Source organism: Melitaea cinxia, chromosome 6 (assembly GCF_905220565.1).
Source record: "Melitaea cinxia chromosome 6, ilMelCinx1.1, whole genome shotgun sequence".
Taxonomy (NCBI): Eukaryota; Metazoa; Arthropoda; class Insecta; order Lepidoptera; family Nymphalidae; genus Melitaea; species Melitaea cinxia.
Window position 1 is genome coordinate 14,323,826 of NC_059399.1, and position 16,871 is coordinate 14,340,696.

Here is a 16,871-nt window from a genome sequence, read left to right on the forward strand (position 1 = left end):
CAAACACAATAATCGTACACATTAATGAACGCGTAAACAAATAAATTGCATGTTTTTCTTGATTCAATTTAGTGCGCGAGCTACATCGTCGTTAATGGGTGTCAGAATTGTCGAAAATAATCACAAAAATAGAAATAGAAAGCAAACGACACGTTCCTGGAATATATGTAAAAGTATCACGCACTTTGATATTAAAAGTTTCGTCGACCCGTAGACACACTCAACGATATCAATTCTTTTTTTAATAATTAGTTATTGATGTTTTTTTTTTTTGCATTAAAACCTCATTCAATGACATTTTGTGAGTTAATTTGTAAGTTACTTCTTTGTCACCGTGTTAACAGTATATTACGTTTTAGATTCTTTCAACTGTAATTTCATGTTAAAAAAAATAGCTCTCGGTGTCATTTATCCCAGCTACGTCCCTTGACCAATAGCTCTCGGTGTCATATATCCAAGCCACGTCCTTTGACCAATGAAATCCTGTCAAATAGCTGATGCACACGTTCAATAATGCAGACAGTGACGATGAGTGTGACGTTTCCAGCGATTTTTTTAACTGTTTATGTATGATACAGGTATGTACAGGTATAGGAGTATTTACTGCACCGATAAAAAAAGCAAACGTCAGTTTATGTTTTGATTTTGGCGTTTATCTATATATATAAAAATCCCTATTTCCCTTGGTCACGCGTGACACTAATTCTTTTTTTTTTTTTATTGTCAGGAGAAGGAGAACCTTCTCCTCTCTGTCTCCTCTTTTTCATATGAATACAATAGAAAAAATCAAAAAAAATTCGCGGCAAATTAGAAAATATAAGAATACTTAACCATATAAAATTATTACTAATTTAACCTTAGCGCTTTGGACAATGGACAATATCAACTTTTTTTAATGTAACATTATGACGTTTGACATAAAATTGACAGAATGAGTGCTGCAAATATCGTCAAAAAGGATGTAAAAAAACTTTTTTTTTAATATTCTTTTTATTAATTATACCAATTCGAATTCAATATTCATAGTTAACACAGGACATCTATCGGGTCAGCTAGTTTACTTTAATTATTGATATTTTTTTTTCATTTAATAATAAAGTTTAATTTTAAAATATCTTGGTAATCGCTCTTAAAGAGTTAACTCTAATCTTGTGTCGGAACACACACTTTTTTATTGAATGTCACTATATCTACAAATAATGTAAATGCGTTGGCTTCAGCAAAGTGTTACAGTACTAACTTTTGTATATCTATCCTATTTTTTAACTTTTTTTTTCGCTTTTGAAAACGCAAAATTTTTGACACTACAAATATTTATGAGACATACATATCAAATATGAGGTGACCCGAATGCCCATTTAATTTTTTTTATTTCTAAAATCTTTCTTAAGAAATCCACATTATAAATAGACAATGATAATTGAATAAAAATGTTTACAGTTTTCTTACAACATGTAATGGTGAACTACCTCTATGTTGATACTGATTTAAATAAATTAAAAAAAACGAGTGTGCTTTAGACCACACGACTGAAGTAAAACTTACGAAACCTAACTCTCTCTCTTTCTATATTTACTATTTTATATCTCCCTCTCAACTTCTATTCGCCTCGCCAAATCACATTTTTTGTAAAGCTCTCGTCACGCATTCAGCAGCTTACTCCCCAAGTCAGTACGTTAAAAAGTTTAACTTCAATAACTAAAAGCAGTTTAATCCAGTGTGTATACAAAATTCCAACGAAAAATAAAATCAACGTTTTAAGTTGATAAAAACTAAATATAAATTTTTCTACGTTATAATTAACTGCGTTTTGTTTACGCGGTGTGGCGCCAAATAACGAATATAGTTCGTGATACATACGACGCTATATTCAATCGGAATGCTGTGAAATTCTTCGTGTTTTTTGTTTTCAAAACATAGTCATTAAATGTAGTTATGTGATTATTTACATAAGTTCGAATTTATTTAATGAATTTTTAACTGACTTTAAAAAGAGAGAAGTTTGTAAATTAGACTGTTTTTTTTTTGAAGTAAAAATTTTTTACGCACGCTTAACTTGGCTAGTAAGCTGATGAACGCGTGAATCGTCGTAGCGTTACGAAAAGTGTGATCGGGGTGGCGAACGGAAGTTGAGAGGGAGATATAAGTTAGATGCAGCTAAAGAAGTTTTAATAAAACACTTTTTTCGGATTTTATCGCGGTTTATTGTTAACTTTTGATTCCCGACGTTTCGGATACTTTACAGCAACCATGGTCACGGGAGGACTGAGGTGTCAGACGTCCCAACGTTACAAAGTTATTCGAAACTACCCGACATACACCAATATCTTATATAGTCCTATCTACGCAGAATGTGCTAATTGAGTCTTTAATCTGTGGTGAATTATGCTTGGTTTTTGATTTAATTATATTAATAATGGGGTCCCAAGCAGGTGGTAATTGCCAGCCATCTTCTCTATTGAAATTTGGATGTTTTTTAATTTCAATAGCCTCACGGATCATCCTTGGTTGGAATCGGTGTTCTTTTGCGAGGATCTGTGGTTTATCGAATCTAATATAATGGCTAGCTGTGTCTAGACTGTGTTCACAGATTGCGGACTTAGTATAGCGACGATGTTTTAAGTCAGCTATATGTTCCTTAACGCGAGTTTTGATCGATCGTTTTGTTTGTCCTATATAAGAGAGACCACAGTCACAATCAAGCTTGTATACTCCTGCATCTTGTAAGGGTATATGACACTTGGTAAAAATTGACTTATCGTTTTTGGCGGCTTGAAAAAAGTTTTTATAGAAGCTCGCTTTAAGATGAAGCCAATCTTGTCAGTGACCCCTTTCATAAAAGGTAGCACAGCAGGTACTCGTTCGACGGTGGCTAGTTTCACATGTTCACTGCGATGAGGACGCGGTACCCGAAGCTTGTTGTCTCGCAGTACTTGCTTGACATGTTGAAGTTCGGTCTCCAGGTGTCGCTCATCGCAGATCCCTCGTGCTCTCTGAAACAAAGATTTACCCACGGTAGCTAACTGTGTAGGATGATGGTGTGATTCGCCGTTTAAGTACCTATCCGTATGGGTATGCTTTCTATACACTGTATGGCTTAAGGTATTGTTGGGATTACGGATGACTAATACATCTAAGAAAGCTAAAGATTTATTTGCCTCCAACTCCATTGTGAATTGAATTTTGGAATTTATGGAGTTAAGATGGTGTAAGAATATGGATACTTTATCAGATGGTAATATTGTGAAAGTATCATCTACATACCGTTTGTAGAACCTGGGTGTTATGGGCGAGGTACGCAGAGCAGTTTCCTCGAAGTCCTCCATAAATATGTCGGCAACAACGGGGGATACTGGTGAACCCATCGCTACGCCATCTACTTGCTTGTAGAACTGATTATTCCACAACATGTAGCCAGATGTAAGGCAATGCTTGAGAAGGTCAGCATATTCTATCGGCATGTCATTTTCCTTCAGCTTTCTTGACAAAATACTAATGCAATCTTCAATAAAATCCGAAAAGTGTTTAATTAAATGAGTAAAATTCGCGTAAACATTAGAAAACAATAAAGAAGATTTCCGTTTACTTTATAACTTTTTAGTAAGTTTAAAGATTTATATTTTGGAGGAGGCCTTTATCCAACCTGGGGACCTTACTTAATAAATCAAGTACGTAATTTGGTATAAGTAAAAGTAAATATATAGCAACTAGTAAAACTTTATAATACTTAATGCTTAATAGTTTCTAAGATTAAAAAATATAGCATGGTCAAATAAAGGCTTTTTTATTATTTTATTTTATTTTTATCAAATATTAATATTATTCTTTATTTTATTCGAAAGCTGGAGCTTGTTGTGTGATTTCATTTAAATTTGAGCGAAATCTGGCGAGTAATATTAAAAGAATTAGGTATAAACCTAATCACGGCATCAACTACCTACGCTGATGATGTCCACATTGTATTACATGTCGATTTCAATTAAAGTCCGTTTATTCTTTGTTTGATAATAAAACAGTCATAGCTTAAGGGGGTGATAGACGTATTATATGAACTTAAAGAACGCGGTTTTTAAGATCGCAAACTTACTCGGCTCGACGTCGGTGACACACGGGAAGCTTACTCATTCTGTATTGCGATGTCGTCGACAGAAGAAGCTTTGTGTTATTTAGGTATTGTATCGTATTAGATTTTAAAAACCAAAAAAAAGACGCAATTCGTAAATAATTCATTTTGAGTAATTTCTCAATCGAAAGTAACAAAAATTACAAATACCTACACTGCAAGCGTCTGGCCATGTAACTGAAATCGTTTCTTTTTCGTTCCCGAGCAAACACAATTAACGTAGTGGCACCAATGGTCGACACTTTAAGGAGATAGTGGGCTTCTTTATAAAATTAAAGGTCATTTAGTCATCTTAAAACCAAAAGCAACGATTGAGTATGGTAAGGTATATTCTTGATATAAGAATAGGATGTAATATTTTTATTAACTATATCCGGATTAGAAAAAAATCCTAAAAATGGAAAAAGTGTATAAATCTCCAATCATCGACACCGAATCTCCAGTAATCGACACCCCAGTAATCGACAGTTACCAATTACCGACTCCCAGTTATCGACTATTACCTAAAATGTGTATCTGCCAAATCGCGGCCTCCTTAGTGGGTCGTTAAAATAAAATTAACAGTTTAATAAGTATTCATTTATTGTCCATAGTATAATGTCCATATTTTTAACCGACTTCAAAAAAAGGAGGAGGTTACTCAATTCGACCGTATATATATATATATATATATATATTTTTTTTTTATGTATGTTCGGGGATAACTCCGTCGTTTATGAACCGATTTTGATAATTCTTTTTTTTGTTGGAAAGGAGATATTCCTAGTTTGGTGCCATGATAAGGAAAGCAGGATCTGATGATGGGATCCCAGAAAAATCGGGGGAAACTCTCGAAAATCCGCATAATTTTTACTGGGTGTACCGATTTTAATGATTTAACTGAAGTCGGTTTTTCTTCGTTTGCCTGCAAACACAATTATTTTTCATATAGGAATTGTACAATCCATTCTATTTTGCGTTTAATTTTCATTACAACTTCTTTGATGAGTTACATTACAAATATATTAAGACACTTACAAAATCTCTTGCCAATGCAATTGTGTTAATTACGTGTGGTACTGTTTGGTATGTGTAGTAAATCAGTCAACCACTTCAGCCTATCACCTCCTCATCCAGGCCTACACCGGCAATCTTACTGAGATCGTCGGTCCAGCGGGCCAGAGGACGTCCCACACTGCATTTGCCAAGACGTGGTCTCCACTCCAGGACACATCTGCTTCAATGACTTCGCTTCTGCGACACAAGTGACCTGCTCACTGCCACTTCAATTTGCTAAATCTATGTGCTATGTCGGTTACTTTCGTTCTCTCGCAAATAGCTTAATTTCTCATTCTATCTTTGAGAGAAACTCCAAGTATAGCCCGTTCCATTGCACGTTGAGAGACTTTAGACTTGTGGACGAGTCCCTTCGTCAGTGTCCACGTCTCGGCTCCGTATGTTAACACAGGCAGGATGCATTGCGGATAACAGCCAGCCCAACCATATCCTCCTCCTATCAGCCTCCATCTCGAAATTGTTGCGGCCTAGTTGAATGGTATGGCCTGGGTAAACATAATTATGAACAATTTCGAGAAGGGTACCATCGACCAATACATTTATTTATTTACATTTGAACAATTCAACGTATTATTGTATCTAAATAATCTATTCTATGTTAATGTTTACACTTCTGAAAGCGAATATTATAAATAAACAAGAGGAGTGATTTGTTTTTTTTTAAATTCTTGCACTAAATATTTTATCTGACATGGTTTCTGTTACGTTATAAAAACAAAATAAAATACTGACACGTACTAAACGAAGTGTGACCCACTTATGTCTAAACAGTGTAAGATAATTTTGTACGGTGGAAGCTTATGACTGATGTTGTTGATCCAAAAGTCAACACCGTCGGTAATGAGTTTGATTTACTCATCACATCACTTCAGCCCAATACAGTCCACTGCTGAACATAGGCCTCCACAAGTTCGCGCCAAAAATGGAGTGAACTCATGTATTTTGCTGATAGTCACCACGCTGGACAGGCGGGTTGGAGACCGCAGGGCTGGCTTTTTCGCACGTCAGCAGTTGGATTGTTATCCCGCTATCGGTCGGCTTTTTAATTTCCAAGGTGTTAGTGGAACTGTATTATCCCTTAGTCGCCTCTTACGACACCCACGGAAAGAGGGGGGATTCTTAATGCCGTAACCACAGAGCAAATGAGCTTGATTACCGCTCGGAATATACATTTTTATTCATAATAATATTTGTTTCCAGTTAAGATGTTTTTTCTCGTACCTTTCTCCTACATGTCTTAAGGTATAAAGCCATTATGTTTATTTTGTACACATGTAAATTTTCATCAATATTCATTATTTGTACACACATAATAACATTACAGAAAAACGTTTAAAATTATAATATATACTTAACCCTATTGTATTTAGATATATACGGCCTTTAAAAATCTATTTGCTAAAATCCGATTTACTTCTGGTTTTATTTTAAATTATTTGTACTATAGTAGATGGTTGACCTATCTATGAACGCTTACCACAGGATCATCACTAGCGTGCCACCTTACCTTCACTTGCCAACCTTACCTTCACTTGACAGTGACAAAGCGTCATCAGGAGCTCAGCTCAGAGCTGCTCTACTCGAGACAAAAACAGCACTGTTTTATTAGCAGCATTATTTGGCTGTAAACTTCTACAATTTCGTTTGTTTAGATCTTAATATAAGTAGCAAAAAGTAATTCTTAACTGCTTTCAGACAATAAACTGTAGTTACAACATATTGAGGGAAAAGGTGGTTAAGAAAATAAATACAAAAAAATATCATTAAAAGTATATCACACATCATTATAATATTATAGTTAATTGTTTCATTTATATGTACAAATATATTATAAAGCTTTAAATCATCAAGCTATTAATTCATCTGAAAGAAATAAGGGGAATCGAACCGGAAAAAGTAAAGGATGATTATGTTTAAACAGATTACATTACAATGACATTTGTAATTAAGTTTTATCTGCGAAATAATAATAATAATTATCTAAAACAACTGAATTTATTTAAAAATAATTTTAAAATACTATAGACCAAATAATTAACAACAATAATTAAACAAATTAATTAAGAATAACTTTTAAAATTGTTCAAATCAAAGTCGGAAGATTAAAGTAAAATTTACAAATACATCAAACAATGTAACTTAATAGGCATATGTACAGACTACGTCCACACAGGTCTTTTATAAAACGCGGCGTTTATTTGTGACATTTAAAAATAAGTCACCACAGTGATAAATTTATCGATATCAACATATATAGTAAGTTAGGCTAAGTAAGAGCTTTTGGAAAATAAATTATGTTATCTTAAACTCAAAAATATTACTAAGCCATTATAAATAATTAACGTCACGTGGAATATCCTCCTGTACTAGATTTGCTCTTTTTCTGGATTTGATCGGTGGCGAAGTTTGCATAAGGATTGCGGACAACCGAAATATTAGCCGCAAACTTAAGCAGGTCTATAAGTGAAAACAAAAAATAATGAGTGTGCTTTAGACCACACGACTCACGTAACTCTTTCTCTCTTCACTTATATCTCCCTCTCAACTTCTGTTCGCCTCGCCTAATCACACTTTTCGCAATGCTCTCGTCACGCATTCACCAGCTTATTCCCCAAGTCAAGCGTGCGTAAGAATTTTTACTCCAAAAAGGAAAATAAATCTATGCAACTTAGGTAAATGCAAAAATCGCTCTCGTGACCAGTCTGAAACATCCATAACAAAGTAAAATATTAGACAAGAGGAAATTACGACCCATTTAGTCGACAGTGTTCATACGAGTACGTCGTTTTAACGCATGTTTCTTATCATCCTGACCTACATTTAAATCGTACGTTAGTTCCAAGGTTCTGTCATAAATCTCTTAATTTATTGCGAATAAATGTAGTTAGTTTTTTTCGGTTCGCCGAATTAATTTCATATTGAAACTAGCGCAGGATTTTTATAGACTTCAAAGTAAAAAAAAATGTCATACATAAACAATTAAAAATACGAGTAGTGATGCGGTCGGGATTAGATGAGTGTATTTTTTTTTAATTGACGTACAAACATATTAAATACATACACTACACATACATAAACATATATAAACATACATAAAAATACACAGATACATCTTCTTGAATGAATTTCGGTAGATTATTCCAAATGTAAACGGAAGTGGGTGTTATGCCTAGGAACTTCAAGTATTGTTGTTATGCAAGAACGCCTCGAGCGGGGGGGGGTAGGAAGCAATTTGAAACGGGATCGAAGGTAAGGAGGAGATTTTTGATCATGGAGTATGTTATAAAGGAAAGAAAGGATATGCATATCACGCAGTTTGAGACCGCTGGACCGACGATCTCAGTATGCATGCACGATGAAGGTGGATAGGGAGCCACTTAAGTTTAGTACAAAAGTGGGAAATACGATCCTATTTGCGTAAACCAAAAACAAAGCAAGAATTTTTATACGCTATATAATTACTAAGTAGCTCCTGTGTCACATCTAAATAGCACACATCTGCATAGTCGAGAATGGGTAAGAGAAGGGATTGCGCAAGCAAAATTTTGGTAAGAAAGGTATGATGCATTTTTCTGCTAACCTCGCTGACATGAGCTATCCAAGTTAAGTTATTGTCTATAACCAAACCCAAGTTCCTAACTTTGTCGCAATAAGAAATAGGATTGCCGTGGTACAAAACGAGAGGAATAGCACTCCAATCGATTCGTTTTATTAAACGACTGCTATCGACAATTATTGCCAGTGATTTAGATGGATTAAAAAGAAGACCAAACGATTTAGCCTATAGGTTAATAGCTGAAAGGTCTTCGTTTAGAGTTTTAATAGACTCATGCAGCTCGGTCAGCTCAAAATGACGATATATTTACAAATCATCCGCATAGAAGTGGTAGGGAGAAGAAATAGCACAAGAGATATTGTTAATAAGCACAGAGAAAATAATAAGGGAGAGAAAACGCCGCTTTTTGGGACACCAGCGGTGAGATTCAACCAGTCGGACGAATTATCATCGGACGTTACTCTCTGCTGGCGTCCAGAAAGAGAAGAATATAACCAGTCAAGGACAGCAGGTGAAAAGTTAACTGCACGGAGTGAGCTAAGAAGTATGTCATAGTCAAAAGAGTTGAAAGCACTACTGAAGTCCAACAAGACCGTTGCAGTGAGCTTGGTGTTATCCATAGCCCAACAAATATCCTCCGTGACATTCAGCAGCGCTCCTGTGGGACGGACGAAAGCCAGACTGGTAAGGACATAAGAGAGAATTGGAATTAAGGAAAGAATAAAGTTGATTGTGTACTATAGACTCAAGGACTTTGAATAATATTGGGAGGTTGGAAATTAGACGATATCGAGCGGGACTGGAGGGGTTAGAGGTCTTAGGAAGTGGAATGGCAATTGCTTTCTTCCACAGTATTGGAAAGACACTGCATGACAGTGAAAAATTGATAATGTCAGTGACCACAGATGCAACGTCGTCCAACACCGGAAGAACCATCTCCAGAGAGAGATTGTCACTACCTATGCTTAAAAGTGGTACGTAGCACATACGAGTATGTGGTTTAATTTACCGCCAGTCGGTTGTATCCAGCTCTGTATGGAAGATTAAAAAAAATTTCCTATGAACTATTTAAGCGAACAACTGCTCGTTTCTTCATTTGCCTCAATTAGCATTTATTACTCAACTGTTACGCCACGCTGTAGGTCTTAACATGAAAAAAATATTAGTACGGAATATCTAATAAACTACAACACAACGTAACACCTTGAGAGACTCAGTTATTTCAGGATATAATAATTAAAAAATAAGTTTTACAAACTCTATGTTATTATTATTATTTAAGCGACCCAAGCCACTATTACAAAATAAGTTTAGATAACGTTTTTTTATTTGGTAATAAATCTATATTAATATAAATAATCGCCGAAATTTATGAATGCACATTGCTACTGAACAACTGCACCAAACCGGATTTAAGTTTATTAATGTCAGGAGAAGGTTTGTAGAATATAAAAATTAAGCAAATCGATATATTACATAAACAAATAGCTATTCCCTTGCGAATAATTAGCTCTAAGTAAGTATAATAATTATTACTACAAAATTACAAAAAAGTATGTACCTATACGTGAGTTGATTTGAAATTGAACAAAAAATTTACCAACCGTCAATCATGTTGACGTTGTTTCAAAATTTAAGCCGAATTGCTGTATTGTGTCTCAATTCAAATAATTAATTAATTTACAAAAACAAAAGCAATAATATATTTTTCTAGTTGTTGATACCGATAGAGTAAGCAATTATCTATAAAATGATATATAATTTATGTGGAATAATTGTAAGGTTTTTTTCTAAAAAGGGAGGCAAATATCTTAAGCCTTAGCGTATTAATATAATTATACGATACCGGGGCCGTTTTAAATGCCAACTGTCGAACAATATTTAAGTTAATACAATATTCAAAAACATTAACTAAAATAAGGTCATTGACCGAATTGTATTAAAAAATATCGATATTAAAAAAATCGATGTCTAGACACCCGATAACAAGCGCGTCAGTCTGAGCGGATGCCATACCTACACAATTCATTATCTTCCACGTTCCACTAGCCATCCTCCAAAAAACGTTCTCATTTCAACATTATCATTAACATTTCAGTTTGTGATGTCAATATAACTCGTGCATTCCTGCGGCTCGTGTCATATTGGCAGTCTGCCAACATACCAATTCCTCAGGGCTGCCACTAAAACTAGTAAATCTGTCTTCGAACAGGTATCTCCTCGCATAATTGGTTTACAGCACTAAATATCGAGTCGTACCTTGTAAATGATGATGGACTGTAAAGTTCACTTATGTTTTCTTTTCGCGGAAAATGAGTCTCAAAATATGTACTGTACCAGATCTAATATGATACAAATATGTCTTGTTTTCGACGCTGTCATATTAATAAAAGGTACGCTGCCCAAATACTACTTTGATTTGAACGATTCGACGTTTTGGCATTAATTATTTTCTCTTTTAAGGGATGGCTGGAATTAATTTCTGCATAAAAATAATCCTGCGTCTGAATTCAAGTCTTCCCAAGTTTCGTTAAAAGTCCCTAAAAAAGAAAATAATAAAAAGTTTCGTTTTAATTTATTCGGTAATTTTAGCTAAAGTTTGGCTAACTTATAGATACACAGACAGCTACATACAAAACTAAAAACGAAATTAGGCTTCAGTAAAAATTATATCTAATTAACGGTACAAAACTGCGTCTTTTAAAGTTTGATTGTATCTTGTTTTAACTTTTAAAACAAACAAAATTACCACTAACACCAGTTTATTTTAATTTACTCGTGACGACGTTCCAAAACATTCTACAGTGGTTTGTCCACCTACTCATATTTTTGAGTGCTAACCGGCGCATTCCACAGAATATTACAACTGATACAATTGTACATAAATTTACTGCCATTGTTTTGTTTAGCTATGTTCTTTCATCTGCAACCTTAGCTAAATTAAAATACCTGGCAATTGCTCATTAAACATTTATTATACCCTAACGCCTGTTGCGGTTGGAAAAAAAATTCGACGTTTAAAATAAATGAAAGTTCGGTATAACAATAAAACAGTTATTTTTTACAGACATCCGGAAATTAACCTATTATAATACTTTTCATAAAAATATAATGATGAAAGCTTCAAAAAATTTATGATTTTAAATTTATCAGACTGTGCTTATTATCACAGAAGCCTAACATGTGTAAATCAGAGGTGACAACAGGCACATAAATTTGGTTGTTATAAAAACAATACGGAATTATTTTTTTACACGTTCCAATATATATGAAAAGATTACGCAAGGGTCATTCAACTGAGCATAAATAATTGATTACGTCGTGATCTTACAAATAATACAACGCCTACCTACTGGGCCTGTTTCATCGGTTCCTGATATTCTTGTACTGAAATAACTGATAAATTTTATCATTAACAGGTACAACACCTTTAGGCCCTGATACACCTTAAATAATGAACTAAGAATTTTGGATTCACATGTCGCGAACAGAAATATCTGAGGCAAAGTGGAGTGTAATGACGAAGAAAAAATGATATTTTACATAAACAATTTTATACCGTCATCCGTCAGGCAGCTTTATCAGGAACAGGCGAAACAAGCACTGTACTCGCATCAAGAATATTATGATTAAAACAAGCTGACCCAGCAAACGTTGTTTTGCCATATATATTATTAAACCCTTTAATCCTTGTAATTTAGGGGTATGAAAAATAGTATATAAGTAACTGAAAGACTTTTTCTTGGATATTTAATAATTAATGTAATTAAATAATTAACAGATAGCAAGGTGAGTTATGCGAAACATATTTGATTTTAAAAAATAGTTTGCTATAAGCAAATCGGATGTATTTCATACATATGTATACAGACATTTCTACGGTTACATCAACCATATTACCAAATATAGATTAACAAACAGACATGTTGCTCACTTTAAACGAATTCTATGCGACGGCGCGTTGGCGCAACGGTCACGGCACCGGTTTGTGACTGTTGCATTGCCGGTTGCGGGTTCAATCCAAGCACATATAGACGTTTGCCAGGTCTGGGTATTCATGCAGTCCTTGTGGGTCTCCCCACAGTGCCTCGGAGAGCACGTTAAGGCGTCAGTCCCAGTTGTTATCATGTACACCTGATAGCGATCGTTACTCATAGTAGGGAATATATCCGATAACCCGCATTAGAGTAACGTGGTGGATTAAGCTCAGATCCTTATCGGATGTGAGTAATGAGGCTAGGTGGGATATTACAAGCTAAAGCATAAAACGAACTCTAACAGAAAATAAAAAAATATATATAATATTTTCAACGGAAAAATCCACATATCGATAAATTAAATATTAACGCAAGTAAAATATTTAATACTGGTAACATATATTTTACAGAACCTTACTATGAGAAAATACGTTTTTAAATATTGTATAATATAAATTAGTAATTTAATTGTTAAAAAAAAAAACAAATAAAAAGGCCAAAATAACGATTTTTTTTTCTAATCAATTGATTAAATAATATAAGATACTTAAAGAATATGTGATACCGTGACTGTATTATCAAATATATCACTCATATACAAGTCAACTAATCACTAACAAATTGAATGATAAACGATTGAATTAAATGTAAAACTTATCGAACTGAAATATCTTCGTTGTTCCAAAAGGCCGGCCCAGTTTTGTAGTAGTTGTAAGTAGGTACATTATAATTAAAGATACTCGTAATGACACCATCAACAACCTAGAAATGTATAATTGTCAACGAAATATTTATTCCTGAAAAAGATTTTTTTTTATTATTACATTTTTAAAATTTTATAGTAACTCAATGTCCTAAACTCCTATTTCAATTACTTCTGCCATTCAATAACTAACTAAAAACCAATCACAAATTTAACTCAACAGATTGTTTATATTTTTAATAAAAGTATTTAAAAAAGAATATACCACGAGTGTGTCATATATAAATGACTGCATTGATATGAAAATATTCGGGAATGTCGCTACGACAGCAGGAATGAGCCAACCTAAGTGCTAGTTTAATATAAATAGAATGGAATCCAGCGTGGTATGCCGGCCACTTGGTGGACAGTTAAATTTCTATTATAAATGATCTTGGGTGAAACTCGTGAGATGAACATTTTATTTACTCTTTAATTTTTGTTAAGTAAAACTTATTTTATAATTACTTTAAATGTAGACATACGTAGACTACCTTTGTATGTCTTAAGAAATTATAACAATTCTGGTTGTTCTCTTTTATATATTACTATCGATTTGCAATAAAGAGTATTATTATAATAAATAACAGACCACGACAAATATAAAAATTGTGAGTGGGAATCGAACCAGTGACCGCCAGCGCAACAGCCATAAGCCAGTGCTATGACCGTTGCGCTAACGCATCGCCATTTTCATCATTATACTTTATTTATTTATTTGTAAATGAAATGTTTTCTATTCTATTCACGTTCTCTAGATTGAAGACGTCTTTATTCTCTATTAACTCTAAGATTACTAAATAAATTTGAACAAAGCTTCACCTCATGAAAACTACGTCATCCGTACATCATATTAGCTAAAGAACATCAAAACTACAACGTGGGTGAAACTGCGATGATCGTCGAAAGTTGTCTTACATCACACGTCTTCAACAGATTATATGTACACAAGCAAAAAACTGTCAAAAATCCTTCCTTTCCTTATGTCATGATACAAAGCGCACAGTATGATAAAGTATGGACAATGAAATCTGAAAAGTAATGACGCTTTACAGCACTGTCAGCTGTAACCAGGTTTATTGTATAACAGTAGACCAGCTGTAGCCGATACGAATAACAACCGTCAATTTAAGTTTTACTTTTAGTGATGCAATGTTTTAAAACAATTATAATTTAATGAATATAATAGAACACTTTAATTTCTAAACATCACGTAATCATTCTTAAAGAGTAAACTCGCGTATCAGAGCTCAGACTTTTTCATTTACCCGTTGTAAAAATAAAATGTCATACGTCGTCTAAAGTTTTTGAAATTACCTGAAAGATGGTATTTCAGGCATAAAATTTAATTTTGTACGCTGATAAAGACATCCTGGTTTTATTTATTTACCGAAGAGGAAGCAACATTTGGCTTAGACAAAGAATAGGTTCCTTTGTCTAAGCCAAATGTAGAAGACATTTGGAATAGGCGCACAAGTTATATTGGCATTATTTAAGAATATCAAGAGTAGACTAAATACTATGTATTATAATTATGTTTATTATTTTTAAAGAACGAATATAAAACCTATCCCTAGTTAGATTAAACATTATTCAGTTCGTCGTGAAATAGGATGAAAATAACTAAGAATGTTTGCGATATGGAGGTCGCGAATTTTTGTTTTCGTACTCTCGTCTAAATCAAATGCGACGTGTATTTCCAAAATACCGGGTTATTAAAACGGTTGATTCATACAAGGTCGTGCCGGTTTAAAAAATAACATTCCACTTTAGTTTTTTTTTTTATATTTTTCTGCTTCGACTTTGAATAATATGTCAAAACATAACCCAGGGAGACATATCAAGAACATCAGCCACTTTATTTTAAAAGGTTAAAATAGTCATTACTTTTATTTTGTGTCATAAGTTTGGCAGACAGATAGCAATGTATATGTATTCACACTTAATAAACATATGACAATACTATTATTAAATCATAGATATCTGTACAACACAAGGTCAAAAGCTTGGGTCTATTCCAAATTCGTTTGAGTACCTTCGTCAAGGTTATAGTTGTAATTGCCAAGACTCGATTCCTGTTTGTAAGAAAATCAAATATTTTTCCTACAAAAAGGTGTATTTAACAAAGTGAATATTTTTCTTCATATGAAGTACATAAGAAAATTAAGTGTTTGGCATTTAACTTATTTTTATTACGTATTTTCTAAATACATTTTTTAAATACCAACTTCGACGCAAATAAAAAGAGCTTGCCAATTCTAATATTAGCGAAGCGAAGGTAATTAACATAAACATTGAACTTGAAATAAGATTTCTTTCCAAATCGACCACCTGCAGTCGTTAGGTATTTGGCAAAAAGACGTTAAACTTAAGCCAAAATTTGAAGCGTGTAAGTATTTTTGTCTTAAGTATGATGTAAAAAATAATGTCGCTGACCTGTAGGCTAATTGTACGTGTTAAACTGAAAGTAAATTACTAACTGAAGTTCAGTGCAAAAATTGAAAATTACCAGTAATAATAGCCTTTCCTACTACTAGAGTCTATTGAGACACAATGACTATATAAAACCGGTCCAAAAACTTTAACGTCACTTTAACAAAGCGTACTCTATAATCTTTAATTTCAAATCAATATTAAGTTATAAGAATTGTCACTCCTTAATCATAATACGCGACGCGATGTTTGTTCTACTTGAATATATAGTTGGGTGGTATGTAATGTATTGTTAACCGACTTTTAAATAATTGTGTTTGCTCGCAAACGAAAAAAAACCGACTTCAATTACATCGACGAGTAATACAACGTAGATCGACGAAAAAATAGTCAAGTAACTACGCGTTATCAAAGATTACTCAAAAAGTAGTTATCAGATCTCGATAAAATTTATATGTGACCACATGATAAATATCAGCTTTTGATTAAATTAAAAATAAAAAGTTATTGCGGATTTTCGAGAGTTTCCCTCGATTTCTCTGGGATCCCATCATTAGTGCCTAGTTTCTTTATCATGGTACCAAACTACGGATATCCCCTTTCCAACAAAAAAGAATTATCAAAATCGGTATACCCAGTAAAAAGTTATTGCGGATTTTCGAGAGTTTCCCTCGATTTCTCTGGGATTCCATCATCAGATCCTGGTTTCTTTATCATAGTACCAAACTAGGAATATCCTCTTTCCAACAAAAAAAGAATTATCAAAATCGGTACACCTAGTAGAAAGTTATGCGGTATAATACAACGTAGGTCGACGAAAAAAGCGTCAAGTAAAAGCGCATTATTAGATATAACTCAAAAAGTAGTTGTTAGATCTCAAATAAATTTAAATGGGACCAATTGACACACACCACCTTTCGATTAAAATAAAATTTGTCAAAATCGGTCCACCCGGTCAAAAGTTCTAATGTAACATACATAAAA